Source organism: Helianthus annuus, chromosome 8 (genome assembly GCF_002127325.2).
Source record: "Helianthus annuus cultivar XRQ/B chromosome 8, HanXRQr2.0-SUNRISE, whole genome shotgun sequence".
Lineage (NCBI taxonomy): Eukaryota > Viridiplantae > Streptophyta > Magnoliopsida > Asterales > Asteraceae > Helianthus > Helianthus annuus.
The window spans coordinates 33,924,907-33,946,264 of NC_035440.2; the positions used below are offsets into that span (position 1 = coordinate 33,924,907).

The 21,358-nt window shown below is 40.0% G+C and overlaps 1 non-coding gene across 1 annotated transcript; it reads right to left on the reverse strand.

Annotated features, from left to right (window-relative positions):
* Window positions 1-19,945: 19,945 nt before the first annotated feature.
* On the reverse strand, window positions 19,946-20,052 carry LOC118481453. Its single transcript, XR_004865662.1, has one exon. It is a non-coding gene; the product is annotated as a small nucleolar RNA R71 (small nucleolar RNA).
* Between the last annotated feature and the right edge of the window lie 1,306 nt (window positions 20,053-21,358).

Consider the following 21,358-nt stretch of genomic DNA (forward strand, 5'->3'; position numbering starts at 1 on the left):
TTTACACTAATTGAACTAAAATGTTTAAATATTATGATATGACTACATAACTTTTGCTTAAATATTGGTGTAAAGCAAACATGAGATGTGACAGCATGCAGATTAAGATATTAACCGTGCGTTGGTGGATGCAAATCGAACACTAAATACCACCCTATGTTTTTTCTTCTTTCATGGCCATCGAACACTAAATAACTATGACCATAAGCCTATAACAAATCGATATTGGTGATGCCTTAGTGGTACACTGGTACATTTGAATCACGAGCCATATACATACAAATATGCATATACACACAGAGGAAGGTTCTATGCAGAATACTAAGGTAACGTACGTGAAATGAAATGGAAAGGAATGGAATCTTGATTTCATTTCTTATTTTGTTGGTTTCAAAAAAAAAAAAAAAAATGAATTGCAATTGAACAAAAACATAAGGAATAGAATCTACGTTGCATTTTTCATCCGGATTTCATTCCATTATGTGAAACAAACACACCTAAATTCTTAAACAAAAAAATTATTGATTTAGAGTTAGTTCTTTTTATTCTCACAATAATTAGTGTTATTTAATGATTATTATTAACTTTAATGATTCTTATCCTATACACACATGTCTTGTAACTAAAAAGTATTGGTCACAAAGGAACACCTTATGCCTCGTTACCTTTCAACTAGGAAATTCGTGTATAATAATGTCCCCCACAAAAGCAAATTGTTGTTGAACAATTAATAGTCAGTGGCAAGTGTAAAGCTACCTGTAGAATTTGGACATTTTGCATCACATTAAAGCAAAAGTGTAACACTAGCTAATAAATGGACACGGTTCTAGTTACATAACTTCTGATTACTTCATTTCTTCCATTATCCTATATATCCAACCTTAATTATGACTGATAAAAGAAACATTAGACTACTCGGTGTGGGGAGCGGCCTAGGGCCAGCGAGAGGCAGCGACGCATCAACACACCGCCCCCTAGGTCCGTCCCCGTTTTCACCGGCAGCCCCTCGACGCCTAAGACGGGCCACTTCTTTCTTCTTCATACATACATACATACATACATACATACATACATACATACATACATACATACATACATACATACATACATACATACATACATATATGCATATAGGCTCATCCTCCACACCCTAGGTCCATCCCTTATAGACCCATCCTCACACCCTCTTACGTGAACGCCTATATGGCGGAGCATCCTTTAAGGACTACCCTCCTCCACACCGAGTAGTCTTATTTGTTTTTGTTTTTCTCTTCAAATAAATGGTAAAATAATTATTTATTTTATCATAACTTTCAATGCGAGTTGGTGACAACAACCAAACATCACAATTAGTGAACCTTTAAGAAATGGTGAATGCAATTTTTAGTAAATTTGAATCATGAGATGTAATTAGATCATTTGAATCATGAGGTTAGGTTAGCTTCCCTCCCGACCTATTTTGGGGGTCTTGGGATTTGCTCAGCTGAGATTGCCTTTTCCTACGTTTTTGTGGCTTCAACGGCCCAATCTTGAGTTCGTCAAGACCACATCCTTCGTGAATGTGGTTGTGGGTTGTTGGACTCTAATTACAGGGGTGCGGTGGACACTCTGCATAGTTCTCTTCCTGATCTTGATCTTGGCGGTTTCTACATTAAGACACTGTCCCCCTTAAAGCCCAGAAAATTCTGGCGAATGCCTTATATCGTGAAATCGTCAAGACAGCTGAAGAGAAGTTTGACTTGTCCCCGCGGCAGCGAGCCGTGTTTAAGTGTTTGCGAGCCCCCCATGCTCAGGATTTCCTGTCGGTTGTTCCCATCGAAGGTTTAGAGCAATGTATGTCGGTTGTGGAATACAGGGCTATCCTCAAGTACCGGCTGATGGTACCCCTTTTCCCGGTTGATGACCCGTGTCCCGTATGTCCGAAGGCTTGCTTGGATTCTTTTGGGGAGCATGCAGTCCATTGCAAAGAATTACCGTGCTTTAAATATCGACATGATTTAGTTCGAGAGGTGCTTCATGATATCCTTAAGCGGGCAGGGATCTCGACAAAAATGAAGCCTCGGTAAACTTCTTAACCGATCCATTAGAAGAGAGATCTACCTTACGGCCCGCTGACATTCTTCTTTTTTGATGGGAAGGAGGGAAACACGCTTGCGTCGATTGACAGGTGTGTCCTCCCTATTGGGCTAAGGGACCACGGGTTATGGCGGGCCGGGCGATAACCAAGGCGGAGGTGGACAAAGTAGCTAAGCACGAAACACTTGCATCGAGAATCAGAACGTGTCCGTCCCGTTCGCTTTCGATACCTTTGGCGCTCTCGCCTCTGACGTGGTGCGGTTCCTCAAACGGGTTCAGTAGGTGGTAAGTAGTAACATCGCGCATGTTAAGGGGCAGAATTTTGTGTTTAGCAGGGGTAGGGTTTGCTATTCAGAAGGGGGTAGCGGCAGGGGCGGACCTACCCACACTTGTGGGTGGGCGGCCGCACCCCTTGAAAAAAATATATTTTAGTGTTAATTTTTCGGTAAAATCTCGACCGCACCCCTTGGAATTTTTCACCCGCACCCCTTGGAAATTTCAATCGCCCCCTTAGACAAAAAAACCATATTTTTAATTTATAAAAATGTAATAAACATTGTTTTTTTATAAAAATATAACCTAAACACTAACTTTTATGATAATAACATCATTTATAAGTTTGTAACCCTCTTATTAAACAATTTAGCCCAACCCAACAAAATTTGAACTATAATAAAATAACCCAACCCAAACCGCCCTTCCTATTCTATTTCTCCCGCTCTCTCTCATGACCTCGTCTGCCTCTGCGATCCTCTTCCCCAACGACGCAACAGCCAACAACAGCCATCCAACTCCAATTTCTTGTCGGAAATCGCAAACATCCGGCCACCAAACTCAACGGAATCCAAACAATACAAGGTACCTACGTTTTTTTAATGTTATTGCTGTTTTATGTTGTTTTTTTAGAAGAAATAGAGTTATAGAGATGATAAAAAAATGTTTGAAATTTTATGTATTTTGATGTTTTTTGGTTGTTCTAGACTTTAACAGAGTGATTTTGTTGTTTAGATGAGTTTTTGGTTGTTACAACTTAAAAGACATAAGTAATCGACAATTACTAGGTCTTGAAAAGAAAATTGAAAATTTTGGAGCGATTCATATGTTTACTACTTTAGTGTTGTTTTATGAACTTATGAATCGATTTATATGTTTGAATAGATTTATAAATTTAAAAGTGGCTATAGATGATGTGTTGGAAAGATTTCAAAAAATGAAAATCCGTACGTCGACATTTTAAATATGTTTGTAACGACGTTTGGCGTATTTTTGATGATTATATAAATTTTAGCTTGATGTACTTTTGTTTTTTACATGACCCGACCCGACCCAAACCGAACCGACCGGATCCGACCCGATATGAACCGAAATTTTTTTATATACCTATGGGCCTAAAATCTTTAAAAATTTTCCACACCCCTATGAAAAAGTTCCTGGGTCCGCCACTGGGTAATGGCGCAGCTTGTTGCCCGTCTACCTGTCATTAGTCTGTAATCGTCTCTGTCTTAAGGAGTGAAATAAAATATGAGAAAGTATGCATGAAAAAAAAATTGTGTAGTGTAAATTATGCCTGGAGAGTTGTAAAAAAATAGGTTTCTATTAGTTTCTTTCATTTGGGTTTGGAGTTTATGGTTTTTGATTTTGGACGATAGTACATGGTAGTTGAAGAAACACGGAACTAATTTTAGGGATTAGTTTGGTTTATGTTTCGACCATAGAGGTTAATCTTCTTAATCCTTCCTGAGCTAACGCCTTGATCTTCCTGCAAAACACTAAACACCCCGTTAAGCTCGTTAAGAGGAAGGGAATGGGGGGGGGGGGGTTCTCCTCTTAGTAGTGAGAGAGCAGAGAACAGAATAACATTAACCTGAACATGAAGGTCCCTATTTATAGCCGGAGTAGTGTAGAAGGAGATGGGCTGATGGGCCTTGGGCCTGGAGTCGACAACAAGGACTATCCTTTTTGTCCCTTCTGCCATGGCCGTTAGCGTTTCAAGAAGGTTAATGGAGCTGGCGCCACCTGAGTGGAGCCATGTGTCCTGGTTGTCGTCCTTGTTGTCTCCCTGACATCAGCAGGTGAGTGGAGATCATGGAGCAGATGTCGCCGCCCTCTGATTGGTGCCACATAGGCGTCCTTGCGTACCTTCTTGTCTCCTGCACGTTTGCTAATCATGGAGCACGATAGGGTACAGCCTGTTGGACGCTGATTGGCCCATTTTTCTGCCACTCGTACCTTTTGTACCGTCCAGGATGGACCCGCGCTTCTGTCCTCGCTTGGCCTCTAGAGCACATCCGTATAGCCGGCGCAAGGTCGAGGGAGTGAGGGTTTTCATCCAGGATGTTAAGTGTAGAATCTGAGATTTAATCTTGCTTGGGCCTCGCGCACGACCTAGGTTTTACCTATTTAGTCGGCACACGGTCTGTTGGTTTGCCAGATTGATGTAGTAGGAGCATGGTCTCGTGCGCGACCTGATTTGTAACACCCCGTGTTTTGAAAGTCAAAGTACAAGTCAAAGTCAAAGTCAAAGGAAGAAAAGATTGCTAATTGCGATCTGTCACTCCTTGCTTAACTATTGATTGTACACCTTGACTTGTGATCAAATTCTATTAATTGTTTGCTTTAGTTGTATTATGTGGAGTATCTATAATAATCGAGGTTTAATCGCTATTAATCGCTAATCTATTTATCGCTAATCGCATCGCAACTCGAACTATGTGTTCTGGATATTGTTTTACGTGCGTGTGCTACTTATATGTTACTTGTGCATGTTTATATTATGTTTGTGGTGATTAATCAAAACGCATTCGCAACTCTATCGCAACGCAATCTAATCGCAAATGCTAGACGCAAGTTTATTTATGTTGATTGTATGTTAGATATAGTATTTGTGTGGCTATCAATTAAGTCTATCACATCGCTTAATCGGAACTCGCTTAAACGCATCGCAATGCTCAGTGTCACGGCCCTAGCCCCGGTTTGACCCGGTCAAGAGCCGCGGGACAGGAACCCCGTGGTATTTAATTTAGGCGACAGCGGAAGTCTTTAATACAGGATCTTTTAATACTTAAAATGCCCGTTTTCTTTATTACATAATTTAGGGATAAAACCCTGTAATTTACAATAAAGTGATTTCACTGGGAAATCTTTATTTTACAAAACATGTTTCTTTATTTATTTATATTGAGCCACATCCTTAAGCTTGTAGTGCTTCACGACACTTTTCCTGGATCACAACAGATTACCTGAAACATGTTTGAAAAAGGTTTTGTCAGCGGGGAAATACTGAGTGAATCATTCTTTTTGTCTAAAACAATACTTTTGTTATAATTTACAGTATTAAGAGCGATTACAATGTTTCTTCATGTCAACCATATACCCACGGTATTTGTCACTCGACCACCCATTGGCTATCTCGTTGTCCAATGGTGTCTGTGACTATGGTCATGTCACCCCTTGGCTAACCCGTTGTCCAATGGTGACGGATAACAAGTAATGTATACAAAACCCCACATACCGGCTGTAATGAAGACTACAAAGACTTAATCCCTGTAATTATAACTTTGGAAACAAACATGATTTTGAAAGCGAGTTTGGTAAAAAGAGAATGACTCACATTGCAGATTTATGCGGGCGGAGTTTAGTCTACTGATTAGCCTGTTTAACCTAATTTAGATAACAATGCACACGAACTGGGTTAGTAACTAATACAGCATTTATGACAATTCACGAGATTAAACCCTCACAACAAATGACAAAGTGCGATACTTAAACATCCATCGAATTAACGACGAATGACAAAGTATAAACCCAATTTGAGCAGCACTTAAACATTCGTTGGATAGTTTCAATCGATCGGACCTTGAATCGTAATAGCGATCGAGTTATTACCCTGTTTATCGCGGCAGCGTTTAGTGACTCATGTGTGTTTGTAGTAATTAAACGATATCTCAGCGTATATTTGGAATTTGATCATCGAACCAACATCACAGTGCAAGTGCCACACCCCTCTATATATACTGAAAATTTGGTTCCCCCGCGTGTCGCGACAAGGAACACTGGTCCTGTCGTGTGTCGCGACGGGTTCACTTCTAGCATAGGGTGGCCACGTTCATGGGTAGCTCAGTTGAGTTGGTCGTTCGACTAAATTCATTTTCTACAGCAAATTGTTTAGATAATCGTCAGCTAGGGTTTACCCCCCCCCCCCCCCCCTGAGTTTTAGGGCCCTGATCCTGATTCTAATTGTTCTGAAAATTTTAGGGTTTATGCAGAATTATTTGGGTTTCTCAGTTAGGATTTCCTTATTGGACAATTAACATAATAAGTAATAATTTTAGTGAGAGTTGTTACATCCTCCTCACCTTAATAAAAATCTCGTCCTCGAGATTTACTGGAATAGATGAGGATATTTTCGCTTCATTTCTGATTCTAGCTCCCAAGTGTATTCTGGTCCTCTTTTTGAATCCCACTTGACTTTGACTAGTACTAGTCGTTTATGCTTAAGAAACTTGATCTTTCTATCTTCTATCTACAGTGGTTTCTCTACAAATTTCAGCTTTTCATTTACCTCTATATCTTGAAGAGGTACTACCAGGGATTCGTCAGATAGACATTTCTTGAGGTTGGATACATGAAACACATCATGTACTCCAGCTAATTCTTCTGGTAGTTGTAAACGATAGGCAACTGGTCCTATTCGTTTGATTACTTGGAATGGTCCTATGTATCTTGGAATCAGCTTTCCTTTCTTACCGAACCGTACTACTCCTTTCCAAGGAGAAACTTTCAAAAGTACTTTGTCTCCAACTTGAAACTCTAGCGGCTTGCGGCGATTGTCTGCATAGCTTTTCTGACGATCTTGAGCCGTTTTCAGTCTTTCTTTGATTTGCGTGATCTTGTCAGTGGTTTCTTGTACAATTTCAGGACCTGATAATTGACTTTCTCCTATTTCTGCCCAACAAACTGGAGTTCTACACTTACGTCCATACAGTGCTTCGAATGGGGCAGCTTCAATGCTTGAATGATAACTATTGTTATAGGAGAATTCAATTAAGGATAAGTGGTTATCCCAGTTACCACGAAAATCAATTACACATGCTCAGAGCATGTCTTCCAGAGTTTGTATTGTCCTTTCACTTTGTCCGTCTGTTTGTGGATGATAGGCAGTATTTAAATTTAGTCGGGTTCCCATTGCTTCCTGGAAACTAGTCCAGAAATGGGAAGTGAAACGACTATCCCTATCTGATACAACGGAGAGCGGAACTCCATGTAAGGATACTACTTCGTCTACATACAATTTGGCTAACCTTTCCATGCTAAAGGTTTCTTCATGGGTAGAAAATGAGCTGATTTGGTTAATCGATCTACAATTACCCAAATTGCATCATTACCTTTTCTGGTTTTGGGTAACTTAGTAACAACGTCCATTGTTATGAGTTCCCATTTCCATACAGGCATTTCTAATTGTTGTAGTAGTACCGAAGGTATCTGATGTTCTGCTTTTACTTGCGAACAAGTAAGACATTTAGATACATATTCAGCTATACCCTTTTTCATTCCTATCCACCAAAAATTGTTTCTTAAATCTTGGTACATCTTATTGTTTCCTGGATGCATGGTATACCTAGATTTATGAGCTTCTTCTAGAATCTTATCTCTTAATTCTCCCTGCTTAGGTACCCAGATTCTTTTCTGGTGGAATCTCCAAATTCCATCATTTCCTTGCCCTAACTCTTTTATTCGTCCTTTCATTCCTTCAGCATCGTCTTCGATTGCTGTTTCTTGAACTTTCTTCAGTTGTTCCATTAAATCTAATTGCAGATTTAATCTAAGAGCACAAACTTGCTTTTGCTTTTCATGATACTTACGACTTAGAGCATCGGCGACTATGTTTGCTTTTCCTTCGTGATATTGAATATCACAGTCGTAATCACTTAGGATTTCCATCCATCTTCTTTGCCTCATGTTCAATTCTTTTTGCCCAAATATATACCTTAGACTTTTGTGATCCGTATAGACTGTAAATTTACTTCCATACAGATAATGCCTCCAAATCTTAAGGGAAAAATTTATTGATCCTAATTCTAAATCATGAGTCGTATAATTCTCCTCGTGCTTCTTCAATTGTCTTAAGGCATATGCAATTACCTTTTTGCGTTGCATTAATACACATCCTAATCCTAGCTTAGAAGCATCGCAGTAGACTTCAAAATCTTCCGTTCCTTCTGGCAAGGCTAGAATTGGAGCATTTGTCAACCTTTGCTTTAAAATCTTAAAAGCTTCTTCTTGCCTAGGTCCCCATTCAAACTTAACTGCTTTACAGGTTAGTTTAGTCAAAGGTACAACTATCTTAGAAAAATCCTTAATAAATCGTCTATAGTATCCAACTAAGCCTAGAAAGCTTCTAATTTCCATAGCTGTTTGCGGAACCTTCCATTTGGTGATTGCTTCTATTTTAGAAGGATCTACGTGAATACCTTCGTGATTCACCATATGCCCTAAAAATTGCACTTCTTGCAGCCAGAATTCACACTTCGAGAATTTGGCGTAAAGCTTTTCCTTCCCTAACAAAGTTAAGAGTGCATGCAAGTGCTCACAATGTTCTTCCTGACTTTTGGAATAAATAAGTATATCGTCAATGAAGACAATTACGAATTTATCCAAGTATGGTTTAGAAATCCGATTCATCATGTCCATGAATGCTGCAGGAGCATTTGTTAGTCCAAAGGGCATGACTGTAAACTCATAATGACCATACCTAGTTTTGAAAGCAGCTTTAGGTATGTCTTCTTCTTGTACTTTCAATTGATGATATCCGGAGCGTAAGTCTATCTTAGAAAAATACCTAGCTCCCTGGAGTTGATCAAAAAGATCGTCAATCCTAAGTAATGGGTATCGATTCTTAATTGTAACCTTATTTAATTCCCTATAATCAATACACATTCTCATCGATCCATCTTTCTTTTTCACAAACAACACTGGTGCTCCCCAAGGGGATGTACTAGGTTGTATAAATCCTTTGCTTAGTAATTCATCTAATTGCTTTTTCAATTCTAGCATTTCAGTGGGTGCTAGCCGGTAAGGTGCTTTGGCTATTGGTGTAGTTCCAGGAATTAGATGAATCCTAAATTCTACCTCCCTATCGGGTGGTAATCCTGGTAATTCTTCTGGGAATACATCGGAGAATTCTGAGACTACTGGGATTTTCTTAAGTTCCTTACTTTTTGTGTTAATGATTACTGAAATCATGTACACTACTTCTTGTTTTCTTGAATAACTAGCCAACTTCATTACTGAAATAAATTTCAGTGGCTTTTGAGGTTTATCTCCTGTAGGTGTATGGATTTCTACAAAATTTTTATCACAGAGAATTCTAGCATGGTTGGTTACTAACCAATCCATTCCTAATACCACATCGAACCCGGCTAACTTCATAGGTAACGGGTTTGTGGAAAATTTATATCCTAATAATTCTATCTTTCCTTCTCGCAAAACCTTATCTATTTTAACAGAATTTCCATCTGCCGTTTCGACTGTAAAAATCGGCCTAAGATTGGTCAATGGTATATTAAGAGCTTGGCAAAATGAAGTATTAATAAAACTTTGGTTTGCACCAGAGTCAAATAATACTTTTGCAAACATGTCGTGAACTAAGAACGTACCAGCTATCACATCGGGAATGAGTTCTGCTTCTTGAGTGGTCAGCTGGAATGCTCTGGCATTCTTTTTAGTAGTTCCGTCGGTTGTCTTAGCTTTGTTGTCTGCTGGTTTGACCAGTTTGGGACATTCGGTTCTGAAATGCCCAGTTTCTCCACAGTTATAGCAGATCCTGGTCTTTTTCCTACAATCTTCCTCATGATGTCCTATAGCTTTGCAAAAGTTACAGGTTTCATTGCATTTTCCAAAATGTTTCTTTCTGCAATTCCTGCAGAAAGGCGGAGTGGAAGATTGTCTGATTCCCCCCTTCTTGAACTTGTTATTATTACCCATACGAAATCCTTGGGTAATTTTCTGAGCCAATTCCTTCTTCCGGTTTTCTTCTCTTGTACGTACCAGTTTGTCAGTTAAGGTGTTAGCTAGTTCCACCGCATCGTCTATAGTGCGAGGTCTCGCAGCTTTAACGATATTACGGATTTCGCCAATCAATCCCCAAATATAACGGGAAATAAGCACCGGTTCTGGCGAAGCCAGGGTTGGTACCACTCTCGCATACTCGAAGAATGTTGAAGTATATCCTCGACAGTCTACACCCACCATACGATGACTAAGGAATTCATTTGCCATTTGATCCTTTTCATATTCGGGACAGAATTTTCTTTCCACTAGCTGCTTAAATTCTTCCCAATTCATGGCATAGGCCATATTTCTTCCTTTGGCCTGAAGTACCGTATTCCACCATTCTAGCGCCCCTTCTTTAAAAAGATGCGAAGCATACATAACCTTGTCTTCTTCAGCACATTTACTTATCATAATTACTGCTTCGGTTTTCTCTAACCAACGCAGTGTTGCAGTCGCCCCTTCATTGCCTGCAAATTCAACTGGTTTACAAGCAAGAAATTCTTTGTAAGTGCAACCAGGCGTTGCAACTTTCATTTTCTTAGGAAGTGGGGTCTGCTGTGGATCGTTATTGTGATTAGTATGGTTGTCGCCTCCATTTATGCTATTACTGCAGTTATCTTCTTGAGTACGTTTACTAGGAATAATTTGTTGAGGTTCAACAGGTTTCTGGGCAACAGCCAGGATTGCTGGAATAGCATTGGCTATCCCTTGAGCAACGATATTCTCGACATCTTGCCTGGTCATAAATTGATTTTCCTGATTTCGCGCAGATTGATTCACTTAATTAACTGGTTCATTACCAGCGTTTTCCATCTGGTAATTATTATAGATGTAAATTATTAGTGTCAAACAATTGATAATCAAATATACAAATCAATTGCACATAATCACACAAACTTTTACAACACACGTATAGCCAAAATTGTCGATTTCTCGACTTCCATTTTTCTAGATTATATTAGGCATCCGTACACACTGTTATTTTACAACGTTTTATTTCTATTTTAAGCTATTTTACAGAGTTTATATTTCTTTATTACTACGGTTATTATACAAACACAACCTCCTAACCCCACTATTCCTTTATCAGCTGGCATCTTTTGTAGCGACGTTCCCTCTCTTCGTACTTCCAGGAGATTTGCTCTCCCATTTCCCGGATCCTATTCCCTGTACCTATCAGCTCCTCGCCAAAATGGCGGAGTTCGGCTAGGTTCTCATTACTCATCGGTGGGTTTGGTATAGGTTCTGGGTCGAACTGAGGGAAAAAGGTATAAGGGTTATTAAGGAGGTTTTGAAACTGTCAGTCGTTAGTCCACCATTCGTCCATTTCTCCTAAAGGTTGGGTGTGGATTAGAGGGTCTGGAATAGCGGGTTCCAAATTCATTGGAAGTTGGGTTTCAGCAGGATAAGGGTAAAGATTGTTGGTGATAGGTCTAATGATATCGCAGCTTGCCAGTAGATGATCTAATTCCTCCTGAAATGGAAATTCTTCAGTTTGCTTAGAACTTTCCCCAATTTCTATTCCTGTTTGCCTAGAATTTTCCACGAGATCTATCTCTGCTGGCCTAGAACTCTCTCCGATCTCGATCCCTTTTCCTTTATCCATAGGATTTTCTATTTTGGGAATTTTCCTAGTTGCTGGTTTCCTCCTGCGTACTTTCCTCCATCATACATATCTTCTTCTTTTCTTAGGCTTTGATTTCTCCGGATGTGGAGCTTGAAATTCCATAGGTTCCTCCACATCGGCAATATAACCAGTAAAGTCGTTGGAAACTTCTATTGGTATAGGATAGAGATTGAGATTCTGAAGGGTTTCAGATAACTCATTCATGCTGTTTAGCATATATGCAAAAGGCACACAAAATGCTAAGTTAAAATTTTATAACAAAATTTTACAAATAAACATTTAAGTATTATTGCATACCGTGTGATTAATTTAATACAAAGGACAACTAAAAATCAAAACATACTAGGGTTTATTGTAACTTATTTATTTACTGGATAAACTTTTCTTTGGAGCTTCTGGCTTGTAGGTAATATAGGTACTAATACTGGTTCAGGGTACTGATAGTTTTTAAAGGTTGGTATTTACTGCTACCGTGGCTAACATATAAAGATCTGCCCATTTTTCATCTAATTTATCTTCCCATGGCGGATTATTGCCTATTTCCTGGGTTTCCGGATTAAATCTCACTTTCTTTGGTTGTGATTTCTTTTCTTTCTCCTGACTTTTCCTAATAATTAAACTTCTTTTATTGGGAGAAAGTGGTTTCTCAAACTGTGCTTTTCGGACAAATATTCCTTCATCCATATCTGCTGGGTATTTTGAGGAAGTTCCTTTTTCTTTAGGTGAAGTATCTAATTTATGATAGATAGCTCAAAGTCTTTGCTTACCCATACTGTAACTAACAAATAGTCAGTTAATAAACACATAATCACAGAATGGCAATCAGTAAAATTAAGTATTTTGCTGAATAATTAATTAGCTTAAATCAGTGGCTCTGATACCACCTTTTCCTGTCACGGCCCTAGCCCCAGTTTGACCCGGTCAAGAGCCGCGGGACAGGAACCCCGTGGTATTTAATTTAGGCGACAACAGAAGTCTTTAATACAGGATCTTTTAATACTTAAAATGCCCGTTTTCTTTATTACATAATTTAGGGATAAAACCCTGTAATTTACAATAAAGTGATTTCACTGGGAAATATTTATTTTACAAAACATGTTTCTTTATTTATTTATATTGAGCCACTTCCTTAAGCTTGTAGTGCTTCATGGCACTTTTCCTGGATCACAACAGATTACCTGAAACATGTTTGAAAAAGGTTTTGTCAGCGGGGAAATACTGAGTGAATCATTCTTTTTGTCTAAAACAATACTTTTGTTATAATTTACAGTATTAAGAGCGATTAAAATGTTTCTACATGTCAACCATATACCCACGGTATTTATCACTCGACCACCCATTGGCTATCTCGTTGTCCAATGGTGTCTGTAACTATGGTCATGTCACCCCTTGGCTAACCCGTTGTTCAATGGTGACAGATAACAAGTAATGTATACAAAACCCCACATACCGGCTGTAATGAAGACTACAAAGACTTAATCCCTGTAATTATAACTTTGGAAACAAACATAATTTTGAAAGCGAGTTTGGTAAAAAGAGAATGACTCACATTGCAGATTTATGCGGGCGGAGTTTAGTCTACTGATTAGCCTGTTTAACCTAATTTAGATAACAATGCACATGAACTGGGTTAGTAACTAATACAACATTTACGACAATTCACGAGATTAAACCCTCACAACAAATGACAAAGTGCGATACTTAAACATCCATCGAATTAACGACGAATGACAAAGTATAAACCCAATTTGAGCAGCACTTAAACATTCGTTGGATAGTTTCAATCGATCGGACCTTGAATCGTAATAGCGATCGAGTTATTACCCTGTTTATCGCGGCAACGTTTAATGATTCGTATGTGTTTGTAGTAATTAAACGATATCTCAGCGTATATTTGGAATTTGATCGTCGAACCAACATCACAGTGCAAGTGCCACACCCCTCTATATATACTGAAAATTTGGTTCCCCCGCGTGTCGCGACAGGGAACACTGGTCCTGTCGCGTGTCGCGACGGGTTCATTTCTAGCATAGGGTGGCCACGTTCATGGGTAGCTCAGCTGAGTTGGTCGTTCGACTAATTTCTTTTTCTACAGCAAATTGTTTAGATAATCGTCAGCTAGTGTTTACCCCCCCTGAGTTTTAGGGCCCTGATCCTGATTCTGATTGTTCTGAAAATTTTAGGGTTTATGCAGAATTATTTGGGTTTCTCAATTAGGATTTCCTTATTGGACAAATGATTAACGGATTTAGTGTACCGGTTTCGGTAATTGTAAACCTAGGTTCTGACAAGTTTTAGAATTGACCTAATTGGATAAATGATTAACGGATTTAGTGTACCGTGACTTAGGTGCCAATAACTATCAACATTCCTAAGAATAGACAAGAATGCACTTTGTAATCAACACAAGTAAATCCTAACCAAGATAAACACATAAGTGCACAAATTCATTTCACAAAGTCATAACTTTATCATCGTTCGACAATTTGCAAATTCAATTCAAATACACGACAATTATCAAAGGTGTTCAAAATCAAAACACAATTTGTCACACAAGTCAAATTAAACACAAATCAAAACCCTAGAAAATACAACTACCTACACTGGGGTGAAACCAAGGTGATTAGCCGCTCATGGTTGAAGGAACTTGATCACCGGATGTTTGAGACTTTACTTGGATCATCTTGAGCTTGTGGAATGATGTAGGAATGATGGTGAGTGTTGTTGGTGAATGATGATGATGATAGAATGATGGAATGGATGATTAGGGTTTTGGGATGAATGATGATAATGAAATCGGTGATGATTCGGTTTGTTCTTGATGAAGCTTGATGTTATGGATGGATTAGAGATCAAGAGTGTGATGAAATCTCGCTCCAAGATGAAGATTCAAACCCAAAATTATTGTAACTCCCGAATTAATGGCCCTAAGAACCAATGAAAATCGTTCTTAACACCAAAGAACCCAAAATTCACGTTTGAAGAAAATATTGCTCGTCGCCGACGCCAGGGGGCCCGTCGGCGACGACCTCCCTTTTTCGCATTTCCGTCCGACGGCCTAAATGGCTGGTTACGGGCTTTTGTGGCCGATGAGGTTTTAAGCATGCGTCGCTGACGACCTCTCCAGCTCCAGTTCTCCATTTTTCCATTTTGCACTCCCGTTTGATCCGTAACGCGTCCCGGTTGTCCCTTTTTCATCCCGGTAGCTCGTAAAGCTCCCAAAAAGCACCTTAAACTTCATTAAACCTGCAAAACACAAATCTAATTAAAAGTAGGCTATTCAAGATTAAAAGTCGAGTAAAAACCCAAACTTAAACATACACAAGCACCGTTATTCAACCACGTATCACATCCCCACACTTGTCTTTTGCTTGCCCTCAAGCAAATCTGTTTTTCACTTTCACGTGGGTCGAACAAAGAATACATTCCCCATTCCCGAGACGAAGGTTAAGGTCAATTGTCATACAAAAGTTCAAACTCTTTACAATTTTCAACATATTAACGGTAAAGTGAATAATCACATATAAAATGGTTATCCAAGACTAACCCGCCCGTGAAACGACAATTCATGCATATCCCTCACGATGTTCTCTCCACTCGGTTTAAAATTGGCTAATAGTTGATGCATTAGCACTTTTAAAATAATCACTCAAACCGATTAGAACATGCACCCGCATAGGCTTGCAACTTAATCATTCTCCACCACCAAACACGAATACTAAGCACAAGTCATAAGCTCTTTGTAAGGGTTGTAACGGGGCTAGGCTAAGGGAAGGAAATAGGATATTTTAAAGTGTCTAAGGTGATGAAAATTCGATTTTTATTACAGCCCAACTACTCTAAACACGACTAACTACCAATATCAAACTAGAAGGCAACAGTTTTTCGCCTTTTATTTCTCAAACTAAGAACATATAATTTTTTGTTCTTTTCTCAACAATTTTCTATTCTTTTTCGCAACATTTTCTGATTTTTTCTCTCTTTTTTTTATATATGCAAACCAACAATTCACAACTATACAAACTTGACTCCTATAATCGAATTTCCATCACACGAGTTTAAAAGAAAAAAGTTTAAGGTTATGGGCTATAGGGTGGTCAAAGGGAAAGGATTAGGCTCAAAATTGGCTACTAAGGGATAAATTTTTTTGGGTAAGGATATAAAAATGGTGTAAAACAGTAAAGGTTTACCTAACGCCTTAATCATTCTTGTGCTTGTATTCTCTATGGTCTCAAACGTATCAAAAGTTGCAAGTCCTACAATACATGACTAATGGTCCACTCAAACAAAGAAACATACATATGTAATTCTATGATGTAAAAGTGGCTCAAAACCACATATATAAAGGGTATGGAATGTGACATGCACAATATGCTAGTTTCTTAGGCGGATTATTCCCAAATAACCACCCGCTAAATACCCGTCATGCTATTAATTTGAACTTAACCATGACAAAAGACCACATGGGTTGTGCCATCCCTCGTTGACTTAGTTACTTGTGCTTTAAGATCGCTTTCGAAACAAGACATTTTTGAAACATTTTTGAAATTTCCCCCCCCCCCCCATCCCCACACTTGACGTAAACATTGTCCTCAATGTGTAGTGTTTAAATGAACGGGTCAAAATCGAAAAAACTTTTACTACTCCCGCATCCCCACACTTGAGGTAAACATTGTCCTCAATGTGTAAGAACTAGAGTTTTAAAACGCACAAGGGATGTGACCCGGCTACTTCCCAAAAATTCCACCCCGGAAAATAAAATACAAATAAAATCCACTTATTACTAACTAAAAATCAAGGTAAAAGGAAACGGATGCACCAGATTTTTCTCGCTAGATGCCCATATCTTCTTCTTCTCTTCACAAAAACGATCGTCCCTCGAACATGATGTACCTACAAATCTTAACCCTTGTGTAGAAGCATGCTTCTCACAACCATTGAAATTTGTTAGCTACTTAGTTCTACCATTTTTATGAAAGTATTACCAAGTCATGCATTAATTTACCCTGATTTGTGTGGAAAATTAATTTACAATAACAACAGTCCTAACTCACTTTCGTAGGAATCACGGTTGCATTTAGCTTATGTAACATGCCCTTTTAAACCCCCCCCCCAATAGCTTGGGAGGACGAGTAGGTCTCGTGAGGGTTACATAGGGAACACACCCACAACGTTCATTTATCTAAGAAAAGAAATACTAAATAAATAAAAATAAAGAAAACCAAAATATACAACAACAGAAACAAAATACATACCTCGCCCTCTCTGCTGATATCTCTCATTTGGGTCAACTGGCGGGTTCGACTGGTATGGGTAACCAGTGAGGGCCTCGAACATCTCCCGGTAGTTGTCGAGGGGACCTGGCTCTCCTTGTGCTGGCGGCTGGTATGGTATCGGGATGAAACTGGACCCAACTGCCTCGAGCTAATGAGGTGATGGATCAGATGGGCCTCGTGGAACACGGAGGTTGGAGTAGTCGGTCCACCCCGCGTGTTCTACATAGGGAAGGCCTGCTTCATAGTCTCTCTGGTGTCGCTCCTGATCGTGGAGGACCTTGGCGTTGTTTATGGCCATTTCATTAGAGACATATAAAGCACTCTAGCGGCGGTCTTGCAATGCATTCCGCTCGTTTCGCTGTTTCTCTTCCCTTTCCTCCCATGCCCATCTTCGGGCCGTCTCTTCCTCCTGCATTTTTATTAAACGCTCCATTTGTGATCTTTGGAGCTGATGTGTGTAAAATGCAACATATAAATCACATCAATTAAGGCATAAAACTAACCCTTTTTAAGTACTAATGTTGGAAAAAGAGTGTTTTTGTCTTTCTTTTGTATTTTCAGGATGAAATGAGCTCAAATTCACAAAAGAAGCAAAAAGACAACTAATTCTAGCATAAATACAAGAAAAGGAATAAACGTAGACTGCCCGGACCCTCAACGGCATCCTCCAAGGCAAAGAAGAGAAAGCAGAAGACTGAACACGCCCCGTGTCCAGCGGACACGGGGCCGTGCCCAAGAAGCAGCATAAAAGACAAACCTATAGAAGCTTCCATTGCCCACCACGGGGCCGTGTCCAGCGGGCACGGGGGTGTGGTGAAAGTACAGCAGGCGCATTAATTGTAATTGCGAATTACAATTAATGAGGAGAGAGAGTGTCAGACGGGCACGGGGGCATGTCCAGCGGACACGGGGCCGTGCCCAGCCTTCTGTTCAGCCTATAAATAGGAGTGCTTGGTTTCAATCCATCTCATCCCTTGGCACACCACCTCTCTCACACTTCATCCACCACCCACCACCACCATAACACCATCATCCACCACCATCATCCATTGTCCATCATAGAGTGTGTGAGTCGTCTCGGGATCCAAGATTGATCGTAAGAGTTCTTGACAATCAAGGCCATGTTTGCCCAAGTCTCTTACATCACTTGGTGAAGACAAGTGTTTAGTATAATACTTTTTATTTTTAATCTTTTGCACTTTTTATTTGGTTTTGTATTAATGACTTTAATAACTAGTTACTTATGTTGAAGGTGATCTTTCCTTATCGTTTGTCCGTGGTGTCTTGGCGTTATTTTACTGTCTATATAAAATAAAAGATTTTCACCATTCATATCTCCACGGTCTATATGGAGGTATGTTGGCTACCTGGTCGGGGGTTAAGGGAACGGTTTGGTAAGGGTCTTGCCCTTGTTCAGCGTTTAGAGGTCCTGCTTGGGACCTGGGTCAAATTTAGTAGGATCTCCTTCAATGCCCATAGGTATTGGATGGCGGGGATCCAAACTCTTTGACCCCCTCATAAGTTAACTACTATTAATACTATAACCCGGCTATTTAGGATTGTATCCTTGCTGACTCAAACTACTGGGTTGAGGGTAACGTCGCCTTCAAAAGAGGGGCCTACTACAATAACTAAGATAATCTCTTAAACAAGTGCAAAAGTGCGAAAATAATCAAAGGTTATACTAATACACGTGTCGGATCCAAGTGATTCATCTTGTCTATCTGTTTTTATTTTATTTTATTTTTCAGCATTTAGTTAGTTTTTATTTTCTTAGATTAAAACATTTTTCTCACTTTTTGATTTGATTAGACGTTGAGGATAAACCGGTATTAAAAGCTCTTATGTCCTTGGACGACCTCAGTATCTTACCAACACTATACTACGTCCACGATGGGTGCACTTGCCCATATGTGTGTTTAGTGTTAGTGAATATCGTGTTTTATAAATTTAAAACTTGGCTAAAGGTGTAAAAAGGGCTTAATTATACATTAAAAATATATTACACTACACACGCATCAAGTTTTTGGCGCCGCTGCCGGGGACACAAGGATTTTAAGAAAGTTAGGAATCAACGGCCTAATCATATTTTTATTCTTCTTTTTAATTTTTAGGATTTTTCTTAGTTTTTCAGCTTCTGCAGAGCTCAGCACGGGGCCGTGCCTGTTCGGACATGGGCCGTGCCCAGCATTGTTACTGGCAGTTTTTGTTTTCCAAGTTACAGAAGGCTGACCACGGGGCCGTGCCGGTGCAACACGGGGCCGTGTCCAACTTCCAGTAACTGGGGATTTGGGAAACAATCACTGAAACTCCGACCACGGGCCGTGTTCGCTCAACACGGGGCCGTGGTGAACCTTCTGACCAACATTCTTTTCTGTTTTTATTGCGGGACTTGGAACCCGACACCAACCTTACGTAGTGTAGGAGCTCCAGTTCCAATAAAGACATAAAAGAACCACTAGAAGAACCCGAACGCTTTCTCAGAAAAAGGTTAAAAGCCAAAAACCAAGAGAAGGTTTCGGGTGATCCACCTCCAATGGCGGACCAACGTACCCTTATGGATTATCTACGACCCACCGTAGGTAATCTAGGCGCCGCTATCAATGCTCCGAATGTCGAAGCTAATAACTTCGAACTCCGGCCGCATTTGATACAAATGCTCCAAAACTCCGCAACCTTCCATGGGCTTGCGGACGAGGATCCCCATCTACATATAACTAATTTCTTGGAAATATGTGATACCTTTCGGATCAATGGAGCATCAAACGACGCCATCCGCCTCCGTATGTTTCCCTTCTCACTAAAAGACCGAGCGAAAGCTTGGCTCAACGCCCTCCCAGCTGGATCGGTAAACACCTGGGATGAACTAGCCCAAAAATTTCTATATAAGTATTTCCCTCCCGCTAAAACTGCTAAGTTAATGACTGAAATTAATACATATTCACAAGAGGACGGGGAATCCTTATATGAAACTTGGGAAAGGTTCAAGGAGCTATTACGCAAGTGTCCCCATCACGGCCTCGCAATATGGCAACAAGTATCCACTTTCTATAATGGATTGTTGCCACACACTAGGCAGACACTTGATTCTAGCTCCGGGGGACTTTTAGGTAATCGACGCCCACACGAAATATACAATCAAATTGAGGAAATTGCTCAAACCAATTTTCAATGGCACACCCCCCGGGGTAATAAGTCTATCGCCCCGGGCGCCCATAAGGTCGATGAAAGCACTTCTTTACAAGCCCAAATCGAGGCCCTTACTTCAAAAATAAAAAAATTGGAAATGACAAAAACAGTCTCGGTTATGGCTTGTGAAGGGTGTGGTGGGTCACATGAAAATTGGAGTTGCATGAAAGAAACAGACGATTAACAAGAAATGGTAAACTACATTGATAATAGACCTAGGCCGTCGGGTCCCCCAGCGGGAACTTACAACCAAGGATGGCGAAACCACCCAAACCTTGGTTGGAGGGAACCCGACAATAGTAGTAACCAACAAACCCAACGAACAAACTTTCAGCAACCAAGAAATGAGTCACAAAATTTCACCCAACAACAAAGTGGACGAGAAAGGCTCGAAGATACTGTATCTCGCCTCGTCTCCGACACTGATAAGAAAAACTCGGAAAGATTTCTACAATTAGAATCAAATTTTAGAAATCAACAAGCTAGTATTCAAAACATAGAAAAACAATTAAATCAAATAGCTCAAAATTTTTCCGAGAGACCGCAAGGCGCATTACCTAGCAATACCGAAACGAACCCAAAAGCGCAAGTTCATCTCATCACACTACGGAACCGCACCGTAGGGCCTGCAGAAGCGCTGCCACCAACGGAGGAAACAGTACCCACACCTCTGCAGGAAAAGAACTCCCCTCCGTCACCAGAGCCTACCAAGGCTCCTCGAGTTCCATACCCCGGTAGGTTAATTCGTCAAAAGACCAATGAGCAATTCGCATAGTTCGAAAGTCTGCTAAAACAATTGCATGTCAATATTCCTTTTATCCTAACCCAAATGCCCAAGTACTCTAAATTCATGAGGGACTTCCTTACACATAAAAAGAAAATTGAGAACTTGCAATTAGTCAATTTAGGCGAAGAATGCTCTGCCCTCGTACTCAATAAACTTCCCCAAAAGAAAATCGATCCCGGAAGCTTCACGATTCCTTGCTCAATAGGGGAATCACCCGTTCGTAATGCCTTAGCCGACCTTGGGGCTAGCATTAACCTCATGCCCTCATCAATGTTTAAAAGACTCGGCTTAGGAACCACAAGCCCTACAAAAATGAGCATACAACTCGCTGATCGATCCGTCAAATTCCCA